Source organism: Cololabis saira, chromosome 3 (assembly GCF_033807715.1).
Source record: "Cololabis saira isolate AMF1-May2022 chromosome 3, fColSai1.1, whole genome shotgun sequence".
Classification (NCBI taxonomy): Eukaryota; Metazoa; Chordata; class Actinopteri; order Beloniformes; family Belonidae; genus Cololabis; species Cololabis saira.
In genome coordinates, this window is record NC_084589.1 from 12778744 (window position 1) to 12790737 (window position 11994).

The following is an 11994-nucleotide window of genomic DNA, read 5'->3' on the forward strand; positions in this document are numbered from 1 at the left end:
AATTAGACTTCATTGTGAGTAGTAATAAAATACTCTGTTTTAGACCTCTGTGTTGTTTTATGTTTGAGGATGTCCTTGGTGCATCTGGACCGCATACACCTTTGCCCTTGAGTCCGACCTGTTCCATCCTCACCCTTTGTAAACAGCTTCTCATCATAGACAGCAAATGTAATTATTCAGTGACTGGACGTCTCAGGATCGCACCACAGAAACCACATCAACATATGGTGACCATCCAAACAGGAGGAAATCCGCCGACGGAGTGTCAGTGATATGGCACCAAATGCACCGGCCCCAGCTATTTCCAAACGAATTAGCCCCCGCCAGGGTCACGTTTACTTAACAGTTCAATGTTTCCCCAATCGGTAGATAAAAACAAAACAAAACAAAACAAAAAAAAGAAGAAGTTTGATGGAAAGGGATTGCTTCCATATAAGCTAGCGACCTTGGCCTGGAAGCAATTAGGAAAAATGCTTTGAAATGTTATATGTTGTCCAGGCTCTTGTACAGTATCATGTCACTCCTCACATCTCTGCTACATGGATGCTAAGTGCACTCTTTAGCAGCTGCAGCAAATGACTGACACGGCAACCATTCCCCTGAGCATAACCAAACGGCCCCCCGGGCTACACGTCTGGGGAGCCTTGGTTGGGGGTTCGACTATGATCCCCACTGCCTGCAAGTGCAACGCGAGAGCCAGAGATGACGGCTCTGCAGCCCACTCTTTATTATAAGGAATGCTGTAATGTTACTTGAGCAAATTTCTAAGCAACTGGCTGTAAACTTGTGGAATAAACCTTTACTTTATGATTTATTTTTATTTGACAAGTTCCCCTGCTCCGCTGGGCACCGGGCTGGAGGTGAGGCTGAATGTTGAGGGAACAGTTAAATGGTGATGAAAGGGAAAGGAATGCTTTGTTTACCGGCTTCAATCCCTCACTCTTAAGCTGAATGTTCCTATAAAGTTCGTCATCACAACTGCCTTATTGTCCCTCCATCAGCACCAGGCCGGAGAGAGAGTGAAGAGAAAGAGAGAACGTTGTGTTTATTTGAAACATAGCCCTAATATATTAGTCTAAGCAAACCCAAAGTGGTCCTTTTCATCAGAAATGTGGAGAATGTATAACACAAATAGTCTTGACACCCCACATCTGTACAGGGATACTCTTTATAGAACAGTAAGGCCACACAAGGGAAGATCTACTAGGTGCTAAGTGTTAACACACAGGAGTTTTGGAGCTTTGAAAGAGAGGCCTTAACGGCTTTGTTATCAGTGATGTCCTCTGCAGCAACGGGGCAGATATAAATCATGCTGCTGTGCCAGAGGTAGGGATCTTTATGCAAGCAGAAATGTGGTAAATGAGCATTAAGTCGAACTATAAAACCCATTGTGAGGGTTTAAACTGTTAAAATGAGACAGGGGGAACTGAAAAGAGATGATTGGACGCTGGCAAGCCCAGACATTCAAACCGCTACCGATAAAATCAACCAAGAACTTCATGGTTTACTTTTTCTTGACTGTTTGTCTCTCTACCTGTTTTTCCTAGACCGCTTCCTCCTTCTCTTGTTTCTTCTCCTATATGGTTTGCAGTCGACCGAGGTTTCCCCCTGAAACGCTGGAAGCTCGACAGCTTCCAGCGCGCGGTGGTGCTTCTCTGGTTCTAACAGATGTGGAGTAAAAACAGGTCTACAATAAGTGGGCTTTAAAGTGCACTATTCACAGTTTTTCTGTGTGGGGCGTGTCTGCATGCTGTTAGTGCGCCTGTGAGAGTGTATAAGTGGACAGAAGGGCAGCGGTGTACACAGATGGGCAGTTTAGTTGTGCCGGAGAGCAGCAGATGCCTGAAGTGACCCCGACTGCAGGCCTGTATTGAACCAGTGACTTCCACACAAAGACGGGGTTGGCCCCAAACATTAAATACACTTGTTTGTGCCTTAATGCCAGAGGTCGTATTTTTTCCCCCCTTTTTTCTTGCAGTCATTTTTGGGAACAAAACAAAATACCTGCCGATAACAAGAACCAAAATGGCACAAATGTTTGACAAGCTTGGCAGATGCTGTCAGGGCAAAGATGGGTAATAAAACCTGCATATAACAAATAAAGAGGAACAAAAGACTTGGCCGCTTTCCTCTATCGAGGCATCTGCTTGCCTTCTCCGCTGCGTCTTCTTGAATTGTGCAACGTAAAGTCACCTCTCCCTTCTGCCAGACCACACTGCAACAGGAAGAGAGCTCCACTTCACTATAGATAACCTGATAATTCAATTAAACTCATTCCCAATAGGGCTTTTGAAATGTGGGAATGAACTTTGATAGAAAAACAATGTTTCATGTAATTATATAAAATACATTTTCTTAGGGGGAAAATGTCATCCGATACTTGTTGAGCTTAGTATTTGGCAAATACAGCTCAGTTGAACAACAGTGTATAACCTGTCTTCACAATGCCATTATTAAACAAAAATGAGGTAAAGAAAACCCTGTAAATTGTTTGTTCAATACTAAGTACCCCCATGACTGAGTAACCTGAAGATCCACATTCAGCATCAATAACTTGAAATTGTCCTTTTTTAAAAAGGTAGTGGATGGATTTCTATGCGAATTGCTTCCCTTCATTGAGGTTTGTGAGCACTCACTCATACACAGCTTTCTTCAGGTCTTCCAGTTGCATTGCGGTCTAGCCGTTCCAAAACGTTGATTATTTTATTTTTCCACCATTCTGATGGCGATGTGATGTCCTTCAGATCACTGTCCTGTAGTAAGACTGAATTTCAATGAAGCTTTTCCTGTCAAACATATGGCCTCATGCTGGAGTCTAGACGGCTCTAGCATACAGACGAGATCATGGTCGACTCAAAGACTGCAAGGTGTCCAGGTCCCGTGGCTGCAAAACAACCCCAAACTATCAACGCTCAGCCCTCATGCTCGGCAGTGGGTGTGAGGTGTTTCTGTTGAAATGATTTGTTGGGTTTTCACCGCACACAGCAGTAAAGCTGGACAGCTCCCTTTTGAGCGCATCTGTCCATACAGGATTGTTCCAGAAGTCTTGTGATTCGCTCAGATGCAGGTTAATGACCTTCAATCACGTTTGCATGTTTCGCTTTGGGCGTAAGAGGCTTTCACTTGGCAGTTCTTTCAAAGGCTCATTTAACGTGCTCAGTGAGGCCGGTACGGTCCGAGATGAAGCCCCTTTTTTTATTTTCTCTGAGCATTATAGAGTCTCATCTTGCGGTACATTTCCTGGAAACACCGGCAACTGTCTTCAACACTCTCCACTTATTAAGAATCCTTCAGAGTGTAAAAGATGGACTCCAAAATGATCTGTCTTTCCCTCTAGGCATTCTGTTAAGACACACCTGAATGGTTCAGACCAGCAAATTCCCAAAACATCTGCTTTTATAGACATCTGCATAACTGCTGATAATGACTTCATGGAGAGCTGGTGACTAGCAGCACCTGGCTGTGTCTTGCCATCTTAAGTCCCGTGGAAGCTGTTAGGGGGTACTGAGTACTGCCCACGTTATAATTATCATGATTACTTTTTATGGCTTAATTTTTGTTATACTTTTTGTTACCACTTTGACAAAAAGTTATAGGTTCTTGTTTATCTGACACTGTGTTGACCTAATACTAAGACCCACCATGATTAGTTGATTTTTCTTATGTTTTTACACAAGAAACGTAAAATTTAAAAGAGTGGATGTTCAGTTTTATACATAACCGTATGCTGATAATTTCACTGATGATTATTGAATGTATCTGATACTCAGGAAACAGCCACAGCTGAAGCTGATAGACCTGCTTCAGAATAGATGTCCAGAAAAGCCCGTTTTTGTTCTGTTTATTTTCTAAAGGAATGTCTAAGGGTGCCCTTTCACCTCCTCTCATCCATTTACTGCCCCTGGTCTATGTTACAGATGCTGACCCGGGTACTCAACATCCCAGATTAACAAGTACACCTTCAGAATCTCCTCCAAATCTCAGCATGATGAACAATTCCTTCAGTCCATCTTTTTGTGTTTTGTTTTATTCTCTTGTGAAGCTGTGAGAGCGTCTCTGTGTGTCTGTGTTAGGGGTCTGAATGAGCTCAAGTCAAAAGTAAATTTGCTCAGTTCACCCTGACAATGCTCGTGTTTGGGAGTGAGGGCGAGGACATGACCTCGCTGCCAGTTTACATCTGCAGACGCTTCTGGAGAGCAGAGCGAGGGTCGCTGACCGGTGTGGAGATGGACAATGGTGTTCTCTGGTCTGGACGCCAATATTTGCTTTCACCTGTAATAGTAAAGCAGAAGAGAAGAGCGAACACTCACCCCTGGATAACGGCTATGACTTGAAAATAAGGGCGATGCCACATTTCTTTCAGTCCTGATCCTCTATCAGTCAATGTCCATTAACCTTTTCACTCCTATACAAGAAATACCTCAATTAAAAAGCAATCTGGGCGTTTAAAAAAGAGGTTTTTTGCTTCTGCATTGTGGAATGAGACATGTAGGCAAACAAACATGGGTCGGGGGGCAATGAGGCAGCAAGACATGGACTCGAAGGGAGGGAGGGAACTGTTGGGGGGGGTGGATAGATGCAGGAGGACTTGATGGACAACTCCACAACTCGACAGAGGCAGAGCTTTCACTTAAAAATGGTGCCTGGCCTATCTCAAAAGGTCAGAGCCCAGAGCACTAACGCACTACATTAATCATGAGAGGCTGAGGCTTACCTGTCTAGCGTTTCAGTCGTGCCGTACAGTTAACCTCAATTATGCTTGATTACAAGGTGTGGACACACTGAGCCGGGCTGCACAAAAGATCCGACATCAATAATGCAATCTCAGATTAGATGTGTCTGGCTGCCACTGTGCGGAATGGGCAAAGTGGCCTCTTAGGAAAAAAAAAGTCCATACTTTTTCTCTTTTTCCCCCTCGGCCAGGCTCATTTGCCTCGTGCCTAATTGAAGCTCTTCACACATTGATCTGAAGCTCAGCATATGCACGAGCACAGACATATGCATTTGCGACACAAATGCCAGTGCATTTTGTGGCGTACCAAAGAGCGCTAACGGCTTCATGCTGTCCCAGCCCCCTTCTTGGTAATTGCCCCATTATGTGTTGGTGGTGTATGGAGCAATTGCAGATGTTTTATGATGGGGGCCATTTTCATTTTGTCTTCCCAAAGAGCGGCTGATTTATGTTTCGAGACAGTCTTCCATTCAGAGGCAGAAAAAGGAGAAAAAAGCCCAACAACTCTTCGAACTGCGTGTCCGTACACACCAGCGCAGCGGCTCGGACGTACCCGCACAGCAGCGGCAGACATGCATATAAATTCACTGCATTATCTATCACATGACGGTCATAACCGCGAGCGTGCGGAGGCCTCCTGCACCCACGCTGATGACAGGGGGGTTAAGAGATAAATAAATGTTTGATGGCCACGTGGAACAAGGCACACTTCCAGGCCGGTCGTCTGCATGTTCCCCAGGGGCAGGAGGTGAGGAGGAGGTGGCAGGACAAAGCTCACCCCCCTCCCAAAAATACCTCCTCAAAGAGTCAGTGATCTGCGGGGAAGCAGCGGGACTCGAGTAAAACCGAGTCTGACACTTTCTCACCAGACGTTATCCTAGCAAAAGAAACCATCATAAAGGGCAAAGTAAACAGCAGTTAGCTTTTCACAATTAATCTCCCTCGACTCACAGTGAAGTGTTTGAAGTGATGAAGGCTCTTTCGACTGTGTGGTTTCTTTCCAGGGGCTGTTTTGGTGTGGTTCCCCCAGAGTTTCCGTTTGGATATCGAATCTTCAGCCCAATAGCTTGTACGCCAAGAAAAATATTGGTCGTAAATTGTTGCCTGAATATGCGGTCTAATTACAGGGCTTGCGGATTGGAAATTTACTCTACGGCTAAGGTTGACAATAGGGACGCTGTCGTAGAGCGCACAAAAGTTCGAAGCGCTTGGCTTAGTTTATGACATGAGGAGATATTCTGAAATCCGAGTCTTCCCCGTCGGTGTCAGAAATGGTTTTCTTTACTGTGCACAAGCTGCGGAAAAGTTGTCAGGTACAAGTCTTTTAACAAACAAGGTCAGCGGAGGAACACTCATTATCAATCATTCACCAGAGTCGCACAAAGAGACCTGGAGAGACCAGATAGCCCAGAGGACTCGGGGCTTTGTGACGGCCTCATCATGTTACACACACCGTCCACTGTGATATTTCTGACACCTCGCTCCTATCAGCCCTACCTGCCCGCCGGTGATTGATTTCCTCATTGTGAGAACCACCTCAGACCAGACACCCGTGTTGTCTCCTTCCTGGATTGATCACCATGCGACTTTATTGAAACTCCCTGCTGGGTCTCCAAACAGCCACTTTCAAACCGCAGCTGTTTGGACAACAACAGGAAATCTGACCTGGCTTGAAAACGGGCCACATGGACGCAAGAGCTGAACGCATGATGTATCCCCGCGCAAGCCCGAGGTTAGTTTCTGTCAGTTCTCTCAAATACCGCTCCTTATTCACTACAACATAAATTCTCCGGCTCTGGCATGAGGAATGGAGTGAGGTTTGTTTGACCAGATGTAACTTTATCAGGGACTCCCTTCTCCCCCTGCTTTTCGTGTGTCTCGCAACATCTCTGAGCTCAGGCACAAAAAGGGGAGCTCTCACACAATATTTCTGTTTGCCATAGTCTGACCTCTTTGTGAACTGCGGTAAAGTGAAAGGCACTTTCAGCCGGGGGGAATCGGATGGCAGTAACCGTACGCCTTTCAACTGATACAAAGGTGGGAAAGGGGGAGGCCGCTGGTGAGTGTGAGTGTGTGTTGCGTGGTGTGGCGGGGGGGAAGTTGCATGCTAGGGTGAAAAGGAAAGTGCCGTGCTGCATCTTTTTGTGTCAGTAAAGTGGTGGCGGTTTAGGGTCGGGGGGAGGAGAAGGTGGGTGCCGGCTGGATGCGGTGCTGAATTTAAGGCAATGTCCGACTGATTGGCTGCTGAGGGGGAGACCTCTTATGGATGAGTGCAATGAGTAAACAGCATTCCTTTCTCTCTATCTGACCCTCTCTGTCTCGGTACTTCTGTCTTTCTCACTCACATAGAACATAAACCTGGATGAGAACAAACCTAAATCACAAAAAGTTGGTATGTGAACTAAGAATAAGAAAAAAAAGAGAAAAGCACAGTGATGTTTTAAGTTTACTTTAACTTTTATTTATTTGCAGAAATTACAGACCAAAGATATGTTTATATAGGTTCATGTTTCTCTTGGCAGATTCACTTTATTTGTTGATATGCACACAATTTTACATTTCTGAAACTCCCTCCAAAAAAGGTGATGATTTAGTGCATAAACTGCATCCATTAAAAAAAACAAATAAACTCAGCTTTTGAGGAGCAAAGATTGGAAAAGGAGCTCCACTTTGTCAACAAATATGTAAGAAAGTCATAGCAATGGCACAATGTTCCTCACCGACAGCTTGGCTGGGATTTGAATATTTGTCCTCCTGCAAAGCAAAATCTCAAGTCAACCATTCAAGGCATTTGGGGGGATTTCAGGATGTGAAGGGTGTCCAGAGCAAACAATGTTCGGCCCAAACGTGGCCCAGGCTTTCTTTGCCCCATGTTCGGGCTGAGTGTGACTATCTAAACTCAGCAGCATATCTGCAAGACATGACATAGGTTGACATTTACCCATCGCTCAGGTGTGCCCCAACTCAGGACCTCTGCGCCGCAACTGGCTTCTTTTATTTTATTTTCACTGTAAATGTAACTTCAGATATCTGTGCTGAGTCTTCACATCAGGTTTTCAGTTCCTTAAAAACCTATTAATGTGCACAGCAGGGTTGGAAATTACTGTAGCACCTGGAAATTCTTTTGCTCTGTGGCATGTCAGCCTGCTCAACAAAACAGCCACTGTGGCAGGTACAGAAAGCTAATAACTAAATAACAAATAAAAAATGTACCAGGCAGTTTTTAAAACTCCATTATGTGGAGTTTGTTTGGTTTCCAAACAGTTTTGATACAGAATGTGTTACTAAAGCAATGCAGTAATGTGCAACAACTTCATTTGCACCATGAATAAAATAGATAAATAAAAAAACAAAAAAACAATCACTTTTTATTAATTTCTTTTTATTATAAAATTATTGTGGAGATAAAATAATATGAGGAGTTGACAAAAAACCACATAGGAAAAAAACGAAATAATGCTTTCAGTTTTTTGCTTTTATAAAAAAAATTATAAATAAATTATATTTTATATTTATATATAAATTTCAACTTGAGAGGATTCAGTTTGTTTTTATGTACTTTTATAGTAATCATAGCATGAAGCTCTACCAAAGCTATGTGGTCGCTTTCCCTGTAAAGGATCGAAAACATCTGATACACATCCATCCTGCGACTGACTGGTACGGCGAGACAAGCCAGATATCTGGTCGACATACTGTAGCAGATTAACACGTCAGAATCTGATCAAGTAAATGCTTCTACTGTTCTATTCACCTTATTTCTATAGCTCTAGTTCACAACAAAAGTCATCTCAAGGCACTTTTTCCGGTAAACAAACACAATACAGTGCAATTAAAGGCAGTCTTACTCAATTATATTCTCATTCAGTGCATTTAATTGTAAATCCATAAATTCAGTTAATTCCAGTAAAGAATAGTACAATTTAGATTTAAAGTCTATACAGGTCCAATGCCAATTCATTTTTCATATTTTAAAATTAAAGAAAAAAAGGAAAAAGAAAAAGAAACAAAGAAACAGCCTGGCTGAAGAAGTGAACAGACTGAATCAGCTTTGTATTTCACCTGCACCTGTTGCAGGTAAGATAAAACTAAAAAATTCATTTCCAAAGCCGGTTCATAGCATTCTTACTTCCAACAGTTCCACTTAGGATCTACTTACAACAGACTTCTGTGAAATAGCTTCAATATTTATCAGTCGTTGTGAGCTGCTGGGAACAATACTACTGGGAACAAATCCTAATCATCATCATCACACCACTTACAATAAATCTTTTTTTTCTTCTGACTTTGTTGAGGTAAAATTTTCACATGGAGTCTGGAGCCGATGGGGATTCAGCGTCGCCAAAGAGGAAGAGACACCAAACTGTTCACAAGATCACACATCAGCCACTCCTGTCACTCCAGCAAATCATAAATCTTTAATATGGATCCAATATTTCAGGAAAGGTTTAGGTTCATGCTAAGGTTAATTAATGGCCTTTGAAGGGCTAGAAACAGACTCGTGAGAGATGGCTCATCCTCTCACAGATACTTTTTTAAAATCCTTTAACATACTTTCTTGCTGGCAGTAATGTCATATACAGAAAGCCTGGGAATGAATATGTTTTTTTCCCGTTCAGCCAGTCATGTTTCTATGTTGTTTTTGCATCTTTTAACATCCTTCATCTGGATTTATGGGTAACCACTTCTCCGAGTGGCAAACATTCACTCTGAGTGAACTTTATTATACTGTACCTCTTCTTAGTGTCTCTCTTAATCTCTTAAAAAGACTCTTAATCATATCCACTACCCATGTGGTTAGCACAATTTAAAGACATACAGATTCAGTTTAAATCTAAATTGCTTAACATGGTACAGATGCGACCATTTTTTTTTTTTTCGCAACATCAAAATGAACCAAACGTCTTATCAGTTTGAGAACTTCTCTCAATATAAAGCTGATACATACGCAGACATCTTAAAATGATTTGGTGTCTTATGATTATACAGTCGGTAATCTCCGCGTATGGCTGCTGTAGATTTAAGAGCCATGTTTAGTAGGAAAGGGGAACAGACAGGAAGAAGGTCTGTTACAGAAGCAACATTAATCTGTTCCTCTCTGCGCTCTTTGAAGAGCAGCAGCAGCTATGACAGGCTAAACGTTTCCAGAGATGTCACATTTCCACAAAAATCTAGAAAGGCTCTTGCGAGCACTCATCCTTTCATGTTTGATTGTGTGTTGGAGATCCTATGATAAACAGACGAGGGTGGTGGTGGGAGGGTGGGGTGGGGGGGTTTGAGAGAGGGGCTGTGGATGGGAACGCACTCCGCGGCTTGGCCTGCCTTGCCACCGGATCCAGATGCTTACGCAAATTACCTCTTTGTCTGCTTCAGACTGGGGTGAGACGTGAAGGTCTGTGCGAGGATCCAGGATCTCTGCTCAGACTTCTGGGAATCTGATTAATGTGATAAGAAAAACTACCCCCATCCAGCCATGTCACTTGCTCGGTTACCGGTCCAAGAAAGAAAGAAATCATATCCTCAGACAGATATTGAACAGATGCTGCTGGGGTTTTTATGGATATGGATTACCAAGCATGTGAAATGTGCCTCATCATCGTCACACTGAAGGGAAAACTGGGCAGAGCAGGTTCACTTAAAGCTTCAAGCGCAATGGAGGCCAAAACCTCTTCCTGTGAGATTTTGGACCTGACTTTTGAGTCTAAAACCTGATCATCACACTGGAATATGTTGGCCAGGAACACACAGTCTCTTCCTGTCTATGTCTGTCTCCTCATTCCTCCACGGCTTTGTTTCCCTGTCTGTCAGTCCCGTCTCGACCCGTCGCCTTCTCCAGGGCTGCTTAAATGTTTTGTGTCTCAACCCCGGTGTTACAGAGTCATAAAGTTCTTTTGGGGAACAACAGAATAAGAGCACTCGGAACTGTAACGCAGCAAGGGGAAAGACAAGAGAACAAACCCAAGCACCATGTGCTCATAAAAACATCAAAAAATAAAAAGTAATGAAATATCTTTTTGACATTTTCAAATGTAAGCTCTTAATAAGCACGAGGATTGATGGATACAGTTTCATGACAGAATGCTGTTCACTTGTCTATGACTGCATTTAAATTGCCTCCCTCCGGGGTCTAATCAATAGTTCATGAGTTGAGAAAGGAAATATGAACAACAAGCATGAGCTTTTTATTTTCTTCTCCAAGGCAAAAACATTCCTGCACCTTGAATGAATCTTTAACCTCACAGGGCTTTTAAACTGCCTCCCATTACATTTAACTTAGGTAGAAATCGCACGCTGGCATGCACAGATAAAAAAAAAAAGAAAAGAAAAATCCACAGATGCAAAGCATTTGCACTCATAATCTTCCACCTCTGGGGATGTTGGTGACAGTCTTCTCATGGTTTGAGGATGGTGTGGCCGCAGATATCCTGGTGAGTTTGGTATGAGCCATTAGGAGAGGAAGGAGGAGGAGGAGGAGGAGGAGGAGGAGGAGGAGGTAGTGGCAAAAAAAAAGATGAGGAGGTGGAGAAGGAGGGCATTCCTGATTTCCAGCCAGGCTGATCGGCAGAAGCCTGCTCCTCATCTGCCCCACTGAGGCAATGCTCTGAAGATCCTGCAGGGTGTCCTGTGACTGGCACGCCTTGTTAGCGCGGGGAGGGGCGGGAATGAGACTGGGAAAGCAGCAGAGCTCGCCTCTTCTCAGAACCTGCAACCTGTTTGGAAATTCTCTCTGTACGCATATGTTGAGGGGGAGTCGCACAAATGCATCATATCGGTGCATCCAGTGTCATAACTCATCAGCTGAAATCACAGGAGCACCACTGCCCGGCGATTTGGGACATGAAAGGACTGTCTTCCAGGAGGAAAAACCTTAGCCTGTAATTTATGGCACGTTTAAGCCACAATGTACAGCGCTTCCTGTTGCTGGGTGGGATCATGTGTGGATCAGGAAGCAGTCCAGATGATGACATTTTATTCAGCTAACTAAACCACAAATACAGCCATCTGCTCTTGTTCTTAAAATGGCTCCTCAGTTATTATTACATGCATTTTATTTACTTCCTCTTTGTTTTTTGTAAACTACAATAACAATCAATAAATCCTCTGTCCTTCCTTCTGACTTCATTAAATTCAGGGCATAGAGAACTGAAATATTTCCCACTTCCTTGTTGGCCTCAATCTGGAGGTTAGAAAGTTGGCGTTTGCCGCTGAATTTGAACTCAACTTCAGTTTTATGTGTACTTCCTGTTTCCAGAGCGTTTAGC